The sequence below is a fragment of the Dicentrarchus labrax genome, unplaced genomic scaffold (genome assembly GCF_905237075.1).
Source record: "Dicentrarchus labrax unplaced genomic scaffold, dlabrax2021, whole genome shotgun sequence".
In the NCBI taxonomy this organism is placed as follows: domain Eukaryota; kingdom Metazoa; phylum Chordata; class Actinopteri; family Moronidae; genus Dicentrarchus; species Dicentrarchus labrax.
The window spans coordinates 3,128,066-3,141,216 of NW_026136704.1; the positions used below are offsets into that span (position 1 = coordinate 3,128,066).

Genomic DNA, 13,151 nt, shown 5'->3' on the forward strand with positions numbered 1-13,151 from the left:
CACTGTAGTTTACAACAAGGTATCGTGAAAACTAATGACTGAAATGCCATGAACTATGCTGTGGATATTCTCAGTCCCCAGAGGATGATTTCCAGTGTTTTTGGCGATGTCAGAACCGTCTGATCAATTTGTATTTGATGTACCTGATGTTTGTACATTTGTCTTATATTTGGGCTTTTACCTTACCCTAGTTATCCCTGATAATAGTATGATCAATCAGACAGAGGCGCCTCTAAACAGATAGTGTATATATGAAAGCCTTTTCAGCCTGAGCCCTTTAGGGTGGTGGTTCTCAACCTTTTATGGTGTCAAGGACCCCCATATTGATACAGATCAGGCTGTATTTGATAAGATTTAGTGTGAAACCCATTGTTATACGTTCTCTAAGTGGGATAACTTCTAGTCAATTAAATAATAATGAAATTTTATATATATATATAAATAAATAAAATATGTACTTGTAGCAGCGCCCCGTGAGCAGTTTCTTGGGGTTAGGTTGCCTTGCTCAAGGGCACCTCTCCAGCTACCTCCGGTTCCCAAGTCAAGTCCCTACAGACTGAGCTATATAAGTCATATATATATATATATATATATATATACATACATACATACATACATATACAAATAGCTCCTGTAGAAAAAAGAAAGAAAAAAAAAGTTTTTTATATATATATATATAAAAACTTTCTTTTTTCTACAGGAGCTATTTGGTGTGCAATTTTTTATTTTTTTGATCCAGCACCCATCCAAGATGGACTTACGTATGTACCTGTCTTTTAGTTTAGCCAATAATAGATTATTTTCACTGCAGACTTGTCAAAGCAGGAAAAGCCTCGGTATAACTAATTACATTTACATGACTCCATTCCATTAAGTGTCAAATACCAGAACCCTGGAACGGGCTCACCTAAATGTAATGCAGCCATCATTAATGTTTTTAATTCCCCTTATGCGTTTCGTGCTTTGATAAGTCAAAATGTCTGCTGTGAAAAGGGTCTATTGGTTGAAGAAAGTGTGACAGCTAATTGACAGAAAAAAATACAATTATCTTTGTCTCTGTGTGTTTGTTGAGCACCTTTTTAGAGATTAGTCAAAGAATCGTTTAATTGCGGGAATGCAGAAAGCCTTGTAAGGAACACAGCAGCAGGTGTTAAATAAGAGCATTCTAACTCTTCACACTACAGCCCTTTCCAGAGCAACCTTCAGTGAACCTTTTTAAATAGGATCAGTCAAGGCAAACAGATGGCAGCAGACTAAGATCCAAACACCACCAACAAGCTCACGTTCTCCAACCAGGAGCTTTCAATGAGTACACAACAGCCGCAGTGCTATGGAATTGTAATGTCTATAGCTTGAGAGGTTCATGCTGCTTGAAAGTACCATACATTCTCAGATTCTAGCCTTTATTCGCCTTATTTGCAACAGTCTTAGAATAGGCTTTATTTCTAATGTACCTTGTTTCATAAGCTTCATAATGCAGTAGCTTTCGTCACCTTCGGGCATTCTTAGCGGTGTAACTGGGAAAGTGGACATGTTTGTGGTTACATAAATATATCACAAGATTGTAAAGTTTATTGCAACTTCAGAAATATCTGCAGCCTTCCCTTCAACCAGGAGCAGGTCCAGTCTCTGCCAGTCTGCGTCAGTTTTCAGTGTTGATAGGTTATTACTCATGACATGTAACCTGTCAGTGAGACTACAAAGTGTAGTATTATTATACTGTATAGTGTATAATAGCGTATTATATTATAGTATACTATAATACAGTATATAGCTATATATGGATCTGCATAATTATATATATATTATATATATACATATACATATATCGAAGCCATCAACCTGTCTTTTAGACCCCATCCCAACTAGGCTGCTTAAAGAAGTTTTACCCTTAGTTGGCACTTCTTTACTGGATATTGGATATATCAATCTTTATTGTCAGGATATGTACCACAGTCCTTTAAAGTAGCTGTAATTAAACCCCATCTTAAAAAGCCCACTCTTGACCCAGGGGTTTTAGCCAACTATAGACCGATTTCTAACCTCCCCTTCCTCTCTAAGATTCTGGAGAAATAAGTCACTAAACAGTTTACAGAGACTTGGGCATCAAATTGGCATTAAAAGAACCGCACTAAGCTGGTTTAAGTCATACTTATCAGATCGTTCTCAGTTCGTACACATTAACAATGAATCCTCCATAAACACTAAAGTTAGTCATGAAGTTCCTCAAGGTTTTGTGCTTGGACCAATTCTGTTCACTTTATATATGCTTCCCTTAGGCAACATTATTAGGAATCACTCAATTAACTTTCACTGTTATTCAATTCAATTCAATTTTATTTGTATAGCGCCAATTCATAACAGAAGTTATCTCAGGACACTTTTCAAATAGAGCAGGTCTAGACTGAACTCCTTATAACTGTTATGCAGATGGTACCCAGTTGTATCTATCAATGAAGCCTGATTAAATTAATCAGTTATCTAAATTACAAGCATGTCTTAAGGACATAAAAACCTGGATGAGCTGCAATTTTCTGATGCTGATTACCCCACTAGAACACTGCGCTCTCTGAATGCAGGGCTACTTGTGGTTCCTTTAGTCTCTAAAAGAAGAACAGGAGCCAGAGCCTTCAGTTACCAAGCTCCTCTCAATTCAATTCAATTCAATTCAATTCAATTCAATTCAATTCAATTTTATTTGTATAGCGCCAATTCATAACAGAAGTTATCTCAGGACACTTTTCAAATAGAGCAGGTCTAGACCGAACTCTTCAACATTAATTACAGAGACCCAACAGTACCACCATGAGCAAGCACTTGGCGACAAGGGCAAGGAAAAACTGCCTGTTAAAAGGCAGAAACCTAGGACAGATCCTCCGGCTCTAGGTGGGTGGTCGTCTGTCTCGACCAGTTGGGGTGAGAGAGAGAGAGAGAGAGAGAGAGAGAGAGAGAGAGGGTGAGAGAGAGAGAGAGAGAGAGAGAGAGAGAGAGAGAGAGAGAGAGAGAGAGAGAGAGAGAGAGAGACACAGACAGACAGACAGACAGACAGACGCACAGCAACAACAGTATTGGCAATGGCAATCTAGCAGGACCATGGCAGGAGGCTCCACCAGGATCGATAAGAACCTGCGAGACGAGAAAGAACAAGAACTCCGGGGAAGAAGTGAAATAGTAACATGCATTAATGGGACATGAATGAGTGCAGAAAGAGAGAGGAAGAGAGGAGCTCAGTGCACCATGGTAAATCCCCCGATAGTCTAGGCCTATAGCAGCATAACTAAGGGATGGTTCAGGACTCACCTGATCCAGCCCTAACTATAAGCTTTATCAAAGAGAAACGTCTTAAGCCTACTCTTAAATGTGGTGAGGGTGTCTGCCTCCCGAACCACAACTGGAAGCTGGTTCCACAGGAGAGGAGCTTGGTAACTGAAGGCTCTGGCTCCTGCTCTACTTTTAGAGACTATAGGAACCACAAGTAGCCCAGCATTCAGAGAACGTAGTGTTCTAGAGGGGTAATAGGGTACTATGAGCTCTTTAAGATATGAAGGGGCCTGACCATGAAGAGCTTTATAGGTGAGGAGGAGGATTTTAAATTCTATTCTAAATTTTACAGGGAGCCAATGCAGAGAAGCTAGTACAGGAGAGATGTGATCTCTTTTTCTAGTTCCTGTCAGTACTCGTGCTGCAGCGTTCTGAATTAATTGGAGCGTTTTAATGGACTTATTGGGGCAACCTGATAATAAAGAGTTGCAGTAATCCAGCCTTGAAGTAACAAATGCATGGATTAGTTTTTCTGCATCTGTCTGTGATAGGATGTGTCTAATTTTTGTAATATTACGTAAATGAAAGAAGGCAGTCCTAGAGGTTTGCTTTATGTGGGAGTTAAATGACAAATCCTGATCAAAGATAACTCCAAGATTCCTGACAGTGGTGCTAGAGGCCAAGTTAATGCCATCTAGAGTAACTATGAACTATGAACTCCTGTGGAACCAGCTTCCAGTTTTGGTTCGGCTGGCAGACACCATCTCCACATTCAAGAGTAGGCTTAAGACAGTCCTCTCTGATAAAGCTTATAGTTAGGGCTGGCTCAGGTGAGTCCTGAACCATCCCTTAGTTTTGCTGCTATAGGCCTAGATTTTTGGGGGATTTCCCACGATGCACTGAGCTCCTCTCATCCTCCCCCTCTCTTTCTGCACACATTCATGTCCCATTAATGCATGTTACTTCCCCGGAGTTCTTGTGCTTTCTCGTCTCACAGGTTCTCTTGGATGCTGGTGGAGCCTCCTGCCATGGTCCTGCTTGACTCCCACTGCCAATATTACTGATATTATTAGGGACCGAGCCAGCGACCGGCAAGGTCCCTATTGTTTTTGCTTCGTTTCTTATTAGAGACCGAGCCAGCGACCGCTGGAGGTCCCTATTGTTTTTGCTCGATTTCTTACCTATTATTATTTTTAGGAACTTTGATTGCGTTTTTCCCCCCCTGAACATATACGAAAACTCAATTTTATTTGGCATAGTTGTCAGGCCTGGTGAAAAATTTGATGTTCTATGCATCACTTATGGGTCGGCCACTAGGTGGCGCTACTATTAAGGAAATAGCGATTACTTTTTTGATACTTGATAACTCCCACATAGTTTGTCGCACATTCAAAAAACTTATATCCACGCGTTCGGTGAATGGAGCTCAATCTCCCCATATAGGCCCTGCCCACTTCCTCCCATAATTTTTCTTCGCTACAGTGCGAAATGTCTGTGAACTACTTTTTTGTGTTCCTCCTACACGCTTTGTCTGATTTGCACAAAATTTTTCACCTAGCACCTGGGGACCGCCCTGGTAAAAAAAGTAATTTGAACATTTTTGAAATTTCTAAAAATAAGCGCGCTATAAAATATAAAAGACTTCATGTAGATTTTTCGTCAAAAAAGGAAGTGGACTATTTCTCCACATTGGTATGTGCGATTGACACCAAACTTGGGTCCATAGTTCACCATGTCTTCCTTAGGCATTGTGCACAGTCTTGAACAAGTTGATGCCACCGCCACAAGGTGGCGCTCTTTAAAAGTAAAACGTTTATATCTCTGCATAGGTATGTGTGATTTAAATGAAACTTGGTACCATGCTTCCCCATGGCTCCCTGAGGCTCCCTTAAAAAGGACAAAAAAAATACGCCAATAGGTGGCGCTCCTATGGCATGATAAATCACTGTGCGGAGACCGTAATAGTTATGAATATGAAATTCACAGGGGCACGTGTAGAGTAGTGCCTGAAGCTCACATACCAAAAATCGTGTTTGTCGTGTGTGTAGCGCCCCTTACAGGATAAAAAAACAGCAGCCCCGGCGCCCGGTTTCACCGATATGTACGAGACTCGGTAGGCACATGTAACATGCTGGGACGTACAAAAAGGCCTCTTGGACCCATACCCGAAACCCCACAGGAAGTCGGCCATTTTGATTTTGATTTTCACTTTCGGCGAACTTTTCGCGTTGTATTTGAACAAACTCCTCCTAGGGAATTTATCGGATCTGCTTCAAAATTTGTGAGTACAGTCACAAAATGGTTCTGATTAAAAGTTGTGCTATTTGTGCATGTACGTTGAAGGGCGTGTCCGTGACGTGCCCTCCAAGTTGGCCATAGTGAATTCCGTGTGCATTTTCGGTGAATTTTTCGCGTTGTATTTGAACGAACTCCTCCTAGGGAATTTATCGGATCTGCTTCAAAATTGGTCAGTACAGTCACAAAATGGTGCTGATTAAAAGTTGTGGTATTTGTGCATGTACATTTAAGGGCATGTCCGTGGCGTGGCATCAAAGTCAGCCATTTTGATTTTTTTGGTCATTTTCAGTGATTTTTCGCGTTGTAATTGAACAAACTCCTCCTACGGAATTTATCGGATCTGCTTAAAAAATGGTTAGCACAGTCAAAAAATGGTGCTGATTAAAAGTTGTGCTATTTGTGCATGTACATTAAAGGGCGTGTCCGTGGCGTGCCATCAAAGTTGGCCAGGTTGAATCAAATGTCAAACTGTGATGCCATTTCCGGCATTTTGCAATGATTTTTAGCATTTTTTTGCTTTGTATTTGAACAAACTCCTCCTAGAGAATTTATCAGATCTGCTTCAAAATTGGTCAGTACAGTCAAAAAATGGTGCTGATTAAAAGTTGTGCTATTTGTGACTGTACATTAAAGGGCGTGTCCGTGGCTTTCCCTGAAAGTTGGCCAGGTTGAATCGAATGTCAAACTGTGATGCTATTTCCAGCATTCAAGGGCTTCTGTTTTAACTAACTCCTCCTACAGATTTTATCAGATTGACTTCAAATTCGATCACTTCAATCTACACACATTGGTTATCAAAAGTTGTGCTATTTGGTGCCTGTGACGACGTGTCGAATTCCACCGATTGGCCGTCAAATAGATAGTACTCATATCTTCAGTGTACAGTCCCACCCTGAACACGTCCTCATAACTTCACAATTTTGTGAGAATGAGTGAATTTTGAGCTGAGTTACGTGAAATGACCGTGCCAGTGACGACTTGTTGAATTCAGCAGATTCGCCATAAAACAGCACTCATAACTTCAGTCCAATCTCCAGTAAACTTCATATATTCTGTAACAGTCTCACCCTGAACACGTCCTCATAACTTCAGCGTACGTGGTCCAATCTCAATGAAACTTCACGTGTGTTACAACAGTCCCGCCCTGAACTTGTCTACATAACAATATTAAGACATAGTGATAGCGCCACCTACCGGCAACAGGAAGTAAGCACTGCGTGGCAATTTTGAGCTGATTTATGTGAAATTTCATGTTTTGGTCCACACGTGTAACGATGGCACGCGACACGGCTGCAGCACGCCCCGAGTTGCGTGGAGTGCGAAGTCCCGCTCAACGCTGCTTGCAGCTTTAATTATTATCATTATTTATTATTATTATTATTATTATTATTATTATTATTATTACTACAGTTACTATTATGACTATAGTCACTGCTGATTGCGTTGAGCTGGATGGACTCACTGAAAATGACCTGTCAATCACAAGGTAGCCATGCCCTAAAGCATACCCTGCTTTATTGTCTATTTTACTCTAAATGTGACCATAAGTTACTAAATTAACATAATGCTGTATGGAAGAAAACAAACTAGAGATTGAGACTCTAAACTCATTAGGAAACTGTTTACTTAGCTAATAAATCAAGTCAGAAGTTGTCCATAAGACTGCATGGTGTCTGCCTTTTTTTTTTTTTGCCACCGATGGTGCTGCCCCCTGTTGGCCTTTACATAGAATGCAGGTTTAAAACACTTCCACGTTGGCTTCACTTCACAGACCTAGAAGCTCTGTCCCTACATTAATGCAAACTCAAGACTACATCCATGTTTACTTGATAAATGCAGCAGAATCTATATTTCCACACGGCGAATTCAGTCAGTAGAACAGATTCATGTCATACTCAACACACAACAGTTTTCATGCAATGTTTTTCCGATTGCTTCCACATTGACCATAAATAAACAGTGATAAAAAAAACATCTAAAGTACGTGTTTCAAGTTAAAAATATTCAAGCGGGTTCAAAGGTACAATTCCTCCCTTTCCTGGAAGGATTCTAATGTGAATTATCTGCGTGAAAAAAATGTGTTTCACTAATAGTATGAGTATAGCCCTATTCACACGGGACTAGTATTACCTGGGGACCTCATGTGATTTAGTAATTACCCCACCACGTCTGTGTTTTGTGCGGCGCATTCGCAAGGGATAAGCGAAGTCTGTGTTTAAACTCGAATTTACTGACATTATCCCCCAGATATGATGTCAAGGCTCTGCGTAACCTATGCATAACAATAAAAAACCTAATAACTGGTGAGCCTGTTGAAAGATAGAAAAATGTTCCTTACCGCATGTTGCCATGCATGTAATCCATCTAATCATCTTTCGAGATTTCGCTCTTCTGATGGATTTGAGCTTGCTCTTTCTGCGAATGGGTCTCCATGCTGTGTACCTAGATGAGCCTCCTGAATTGCACCCAAAATGCTGCCAAACTTTCATTTATAATTGCCAACACAGACTCAACAATTCTCGACAGGGAAAAAGGCAGAAAAAAAACCTTAAAAAAACAAAAAAACTACCCCAAATCACAGAGATGCAGATTCGCACAAGACTAACATTATCACGACCTCTGTGTTTGGCGAAATATGGTAGGTAATTTGTGGTGGAATTTTTACTTACTAAATTACGGACATGGCAGATTCGCACAGGATTAAGATCACAGACAACCTCCGCAATTATTACAAATTACTAGAGGTCCCCAGGTAATACTAGTCCCATGCGAATAGGGCTTATGACTGACTGAAATGAATTAATGAATGAAAACTTAAATGCTAGCCTTTATTTGAGAATTTACAGTGAGCACATAACTAAGAACGGTCATGATTACTTGGAGTGGTAAATGGATGGTAAATGGACCTGTACTTGTATAGCGCCTTTCTAGTCTTCCGACCACTCAAAGCACTTTTACACTACGTGCCACATTCACCCTTTCACACACATTCACACAGTAATGACAAAGTCCATCGAACAGAAACTAACATTCATAAAGATTCACACGCCGATGCGTGGCATCAGGAGCAATTCGGGGTTCAGTATCTTGCTCAAGGATACTTCAACATGTGGCACCAGGAGCCGGGGATCGAACCCACAACCTTCCGATTAAGGAACGACCCGCTCTGCCTCTGAGCCGAGTTTATCTTCTTGAGAATACTGGCGAGGACAGACTAATGGTATAGAGCACCCATTCACAACGGCTAGGTCTTGACTGCGTCTTGTACCACCCTCTGAGCTCACTTTAATTAATCTATTATCTCGATCATCATCATCATCATCTCTCATGCACAGTATCAGTCTAATGAACCATGAAACACAGCCAAGCAAAATAGGTTAAAAACCCTCAGAAAACCACTGTAACAATCTGTCCAACAGTCATATTTTCATTGTTCATGACAAAAGTGTGAACAAATGAATGAATATACATGCAGCATGGGAGTTAACAAAAGTCCCAACTTAACATCTTGTCAATCAGTATTTGTGCACTGGCAGATTTTATAAAACAGGCAGCAAAATTCCTTCTATAATAACTGAAATGACACACTTTCCCTCTCTCTCAAAGGGTGTGTTGCCATTGCAACCTACAACACAAGGCTTTGCCATTTCCGTGGTCGTCACTGATTTTATTTACATCAAACAGAGAAAGATTTTAGCCATGACTTAAGGTTTTCAGAACTTTGTTGCACCGATTTTGACTGTAAAGGCCCATGCACACCTTCAGTTTCCTCAATTAGGAGGGCATATCCATAAGGAAGAGAGAAATTGCGCATCATTTCCTTTTACTTTCAATAAAGTTCAAGGTAGATTTATTTATCATTTGACAACACAGGGTTTTATAACAAAATTAAGTTGCAGTTCCATTAATGGTAACAAAACAAACAAAACTTTATAGCAAAAATTATATTCAGTAGATGGCTGAATAAATAACTTATAGGATATTGTCAGGATCGTTTGTCAGAAGGGAATGGTATGTTATCACTTGAATGTAGGAATCGTTCTGTTTTTGTTACCTTAGAATGAGCCTTCTATCTATCTACAGATGCCTTCCATGGAGTTCACCATGTTGAACCACCATGCTTCTACCCAGACTGGACAAACACTGGTTGTCAAAATAGGGCCTTCACGTTTTTTGCTCGTTTCGTGGTCACTGCAGTTTCTCCTTTACGCTTGGATGTGGAAGGTGAAGCGAGGGAGTTGCAATCTGCAAATGCACCACTAGATGGCACTTAATCCTACACACTGAACCCGTAACTCAATAATGTATACTGTTCATTATAGTTCATGTAAAAGACAATAACAAATGCATAGCCAGCCAACTGCCTTTTCCACCTGTCACCCTGCACACCTACCCCAAGAGAGCAAGTGACAGAGATGCGTTGTTGGCCCACTTTTATTACACACTAGCCCACATACTCCTCCTCAAACCCCAGATTTGCAGCTCTCAACAGAGAAGAGCAGGAAGTGAGAGGTTAGCCACTCAACTCAACTGGCACATTCATGTGACAATTGTAATGACAATTATTATGGTTGTATTTTTCAGCATTTTGGTCTTTTCAAAGTCATACAACCTATTATATTAAACTTGTGAAAGGTGGGTGGAACTGGCACTATATGAGAAACTAGTTCTAAGTCTATTGCACCAGCAGGGATGTTTTGCATGACAGCTAATAAAAACATGTTATTCTGAAACTCAAATTACTGCTGCCAGCTGAACTATGTAAATACATTGGGCCTCCTGTTTCAAGTCACATTCAGTAAAACCTCTTGTCTGCACAAACTTAAAGTAAATGGCTTGTTTCAACTTAATGAATGCCACCTGTAGGAGGACATTCAAATTTGAATATAAAGTATCTCCCGCTGCAGGTAAAAGTATCCTTGAGCCAAATACTGAACCCCAAATTGCTTGTGTATGAACCCTGAATTAGTTTCTGTTCTGGTTTTGCCATCACTGTGTGAAAGGGTGAATGTGGCACGTAGTGTAAAAGCGCTTTGAATGGCCGGAAGACTAGAAAGGCGCTATACAAGCACAGGTCCATTTACCATTTACCGTTCCCTTAATTAGTTGTCAAGTTTCATTCCAAAAATGAGAGAATACATTCCATTTACATATTTGCCAGGTAAAAATACTCATGCCTCTTGCTAAACTGACAATGATGACATTACAATTCTTTCTGCACAACAATTCTTAGATCAAACACTGTGTACACAATATCAATGGAGAAAGACAGACTATCTATACATCACTTGTCCGGACCATTGAATTCCTTTTCGTCCCAAAAAGAAAATGATCAACGTTCTCTTAAATCACTCATGCTCATCACTCATCACTGAGTTGTGTGAGGTCCTATGAGAATCTATTACTACCCAGCCAACATGGCAACAGGGGTCATCAGGGTTGCCTTCATGTGCTGTACCTATGATAACAACTTCCCGTCCAAGAAACTGGACAGAAAAGCAAGACACTGCCATATTGGCATCATTATTGTCACAACACATTGGAATTTCCCCATTGTGGGACAAATAAAGGAATATCTTATCTTATCTTATCTTAACACCCTGGTTTGCCAGTTGTCTCCCTGGTTTCATTTCCTGACAGAGTGAGAATGCAACGCTCTTCAGCATTCAACTTTAACAGCAATCCATTTAAGGGAAAAACTTATTCTTATTTTGTAATAAAATCATTATTGCACTCCTAGTAGCTGAAAGGATAAGACATAAAAGACACAAAAATAACACTTATAGTGCTTTAAAGCTGTGTTGTGAGAGGCCGATTATGCCTGTATATTAAAAGGATGTGATTCTCTGTCACTTCAATACATTAAAGACACCAATATAAAGCGACTACCAATGCAATTTGGTAAGATTCACCCCATTGTGATGCAGTGCAATTGACACAATTTGATTCAACACAATGCAATTCAATGTGATATGATGCCAAAGAATATGATGATATGCAGCAGCTTGAGAGGAATCAATCTAAATATACAATTATTGGTCACATTTCTTAATAATACACTGAAACTAAACACACACACACACACACACACACACACACAGAGTTTTGTTTTTTTTGGAGATGCAAAGATTGTTAGAAACGATGGGTCCTGAGTTCATCCTGAACTGTATCCGGTGCACATTTTAGTCGCTTTTATACCGATGCAAATCTGTGAATCTTACCATCCCAAGTGAATATTAAAGGATAAGGTTGGTGTAGTTTCCTCATTGACAACAAATCCAAACCAATACTTTGACTTCCCTGCTCTGTCTGTGGTTATCAGCTTCAAGTCCATTGGTTCCTACTGAAGATGAAAATCTTTAAAAAACAACTCACACAGTTTCACTTTTAAGGTTACGTAATTTTCTACAACAGATGGACATTGTAGTTCTTAAACAAATGTCACTCAAACAGGATGAAATGCTACATTTGTTTGGGGACTATTTTCAGTGGGGGATTAATCCACATGCTCTAGTGCACCAGGCCATTGTATGTGGGATTGAGCCAAAATAAACTAAAGTGTGTGCGTTCATGTTAATGAAGGAACATGTCAGACAGTGCAACAGTGTGGCTCACAGATGTGTTTTTGGACAACAGTGGAGGTCTATGTCACAGAAAAAGATATGTCAGACATCTCTGACTGGGGTTTTAGATTTTGTCGAGCCAGCTGACGCAAAGAATTTCTGTTCATTTTTGTAGTCATCAACAGGGGCAGATGAATAGAAATATGCATTGGGTGTCCAGAGGGTGGCATGAAGACTAAATATATGCTAATTTAATCACATATCAATATTTGCTTGGAAAAGCCCCCAAATAAAGATATTCCATTTTTTTAATTTTCAAATTTTCAAACATTTTCTGTCCTTTTCATTGAATCTAAGTCTATCACTTCTAAAATCTAAAAGTCTAAAATGTAACCATAACTAGGGATCGAAATAGATAAGACTTTATTGATACCGCTAACATTATCAATTCTGTCTATTAATTCTTTGTTGATTCTCTTATCATATATCACAATAAACATCTTGAACTTGATTCATCAATTTTCTCTGTGGATATAAGTAGGCCTACACAAGTTGCGTCCTTGTATCTCTGAGTCTGAACACAGTGTAGAAGAAGAGTAGAGTTATTACTTTGCATTTCTTTGTGACATCAAGCCACAACGTTTCTTCCTCTCTGCTATTTTCTCCCTCTTGTTGCAAGTTTCCAGCAGCGTAGACGCACAAGTATGATGTCATGACCTCATTTGAAAAGTGCAACTGTCAGAAATACATGCTGGTATTAATTAAAGGAAATGATAAGCTCAGTTGCATAGGATTCTGATGGATTGGACAATTTGGAATCAGTTCTTGGGCGGCTGTGGCTCAGAGGCAGAGCGGGTCGTTCCTTAATCGGAAGGTTGTGGGTTCGATCCCAGGCTCCTGGTGCCACATGTCGAAGTGTCCTTGAGCAAGATACATTGAGCAATACACTGATGCCGTGCATCGGTGTGTGAGTGTGTATGAATATTAGTTTCTGTTCGATGGACTTTGCCATCACTGAGTGAATGTGTG

At 40.0% G+C, this 13,151-nt stretch overlaps 2 protein-coding genes and 1 long non-coding RNA gene across 3 annotated transcripts in view; 1 reads left to right on the forward strand and 2 right to left on the reverse strand.

Moving 5' to 3' along the window:
• The window catches only part of LOC127362358 (gap junction delta-2 protein-like), a 678,509-nt gene that overhangs the window by 78,694 nt on the left and 586,664 nt on the right, over positions 1 to 13,151 (reverse strand). The gene's annotated exons all lie outside the window — the stretch shown is intronic.
• LOC127362393 (uncharacterized) overlaps positions 1 to 13,151 on the forward strand; it is a 67,794-nt gene that overhangs the window by 44,000 nt on the left and 10,643 nt on the right. The window lies entirely within an intron of this gene.
• The window catches only part of nlk2 (nemo-like kinase, type 2), a 40,293-nt gene that overhangs the window by 23,954 nt on the left and 3,188 nt on the right, over positions 1 to 13,151 (reverse strand). The window lies entirely within an intron of this gene.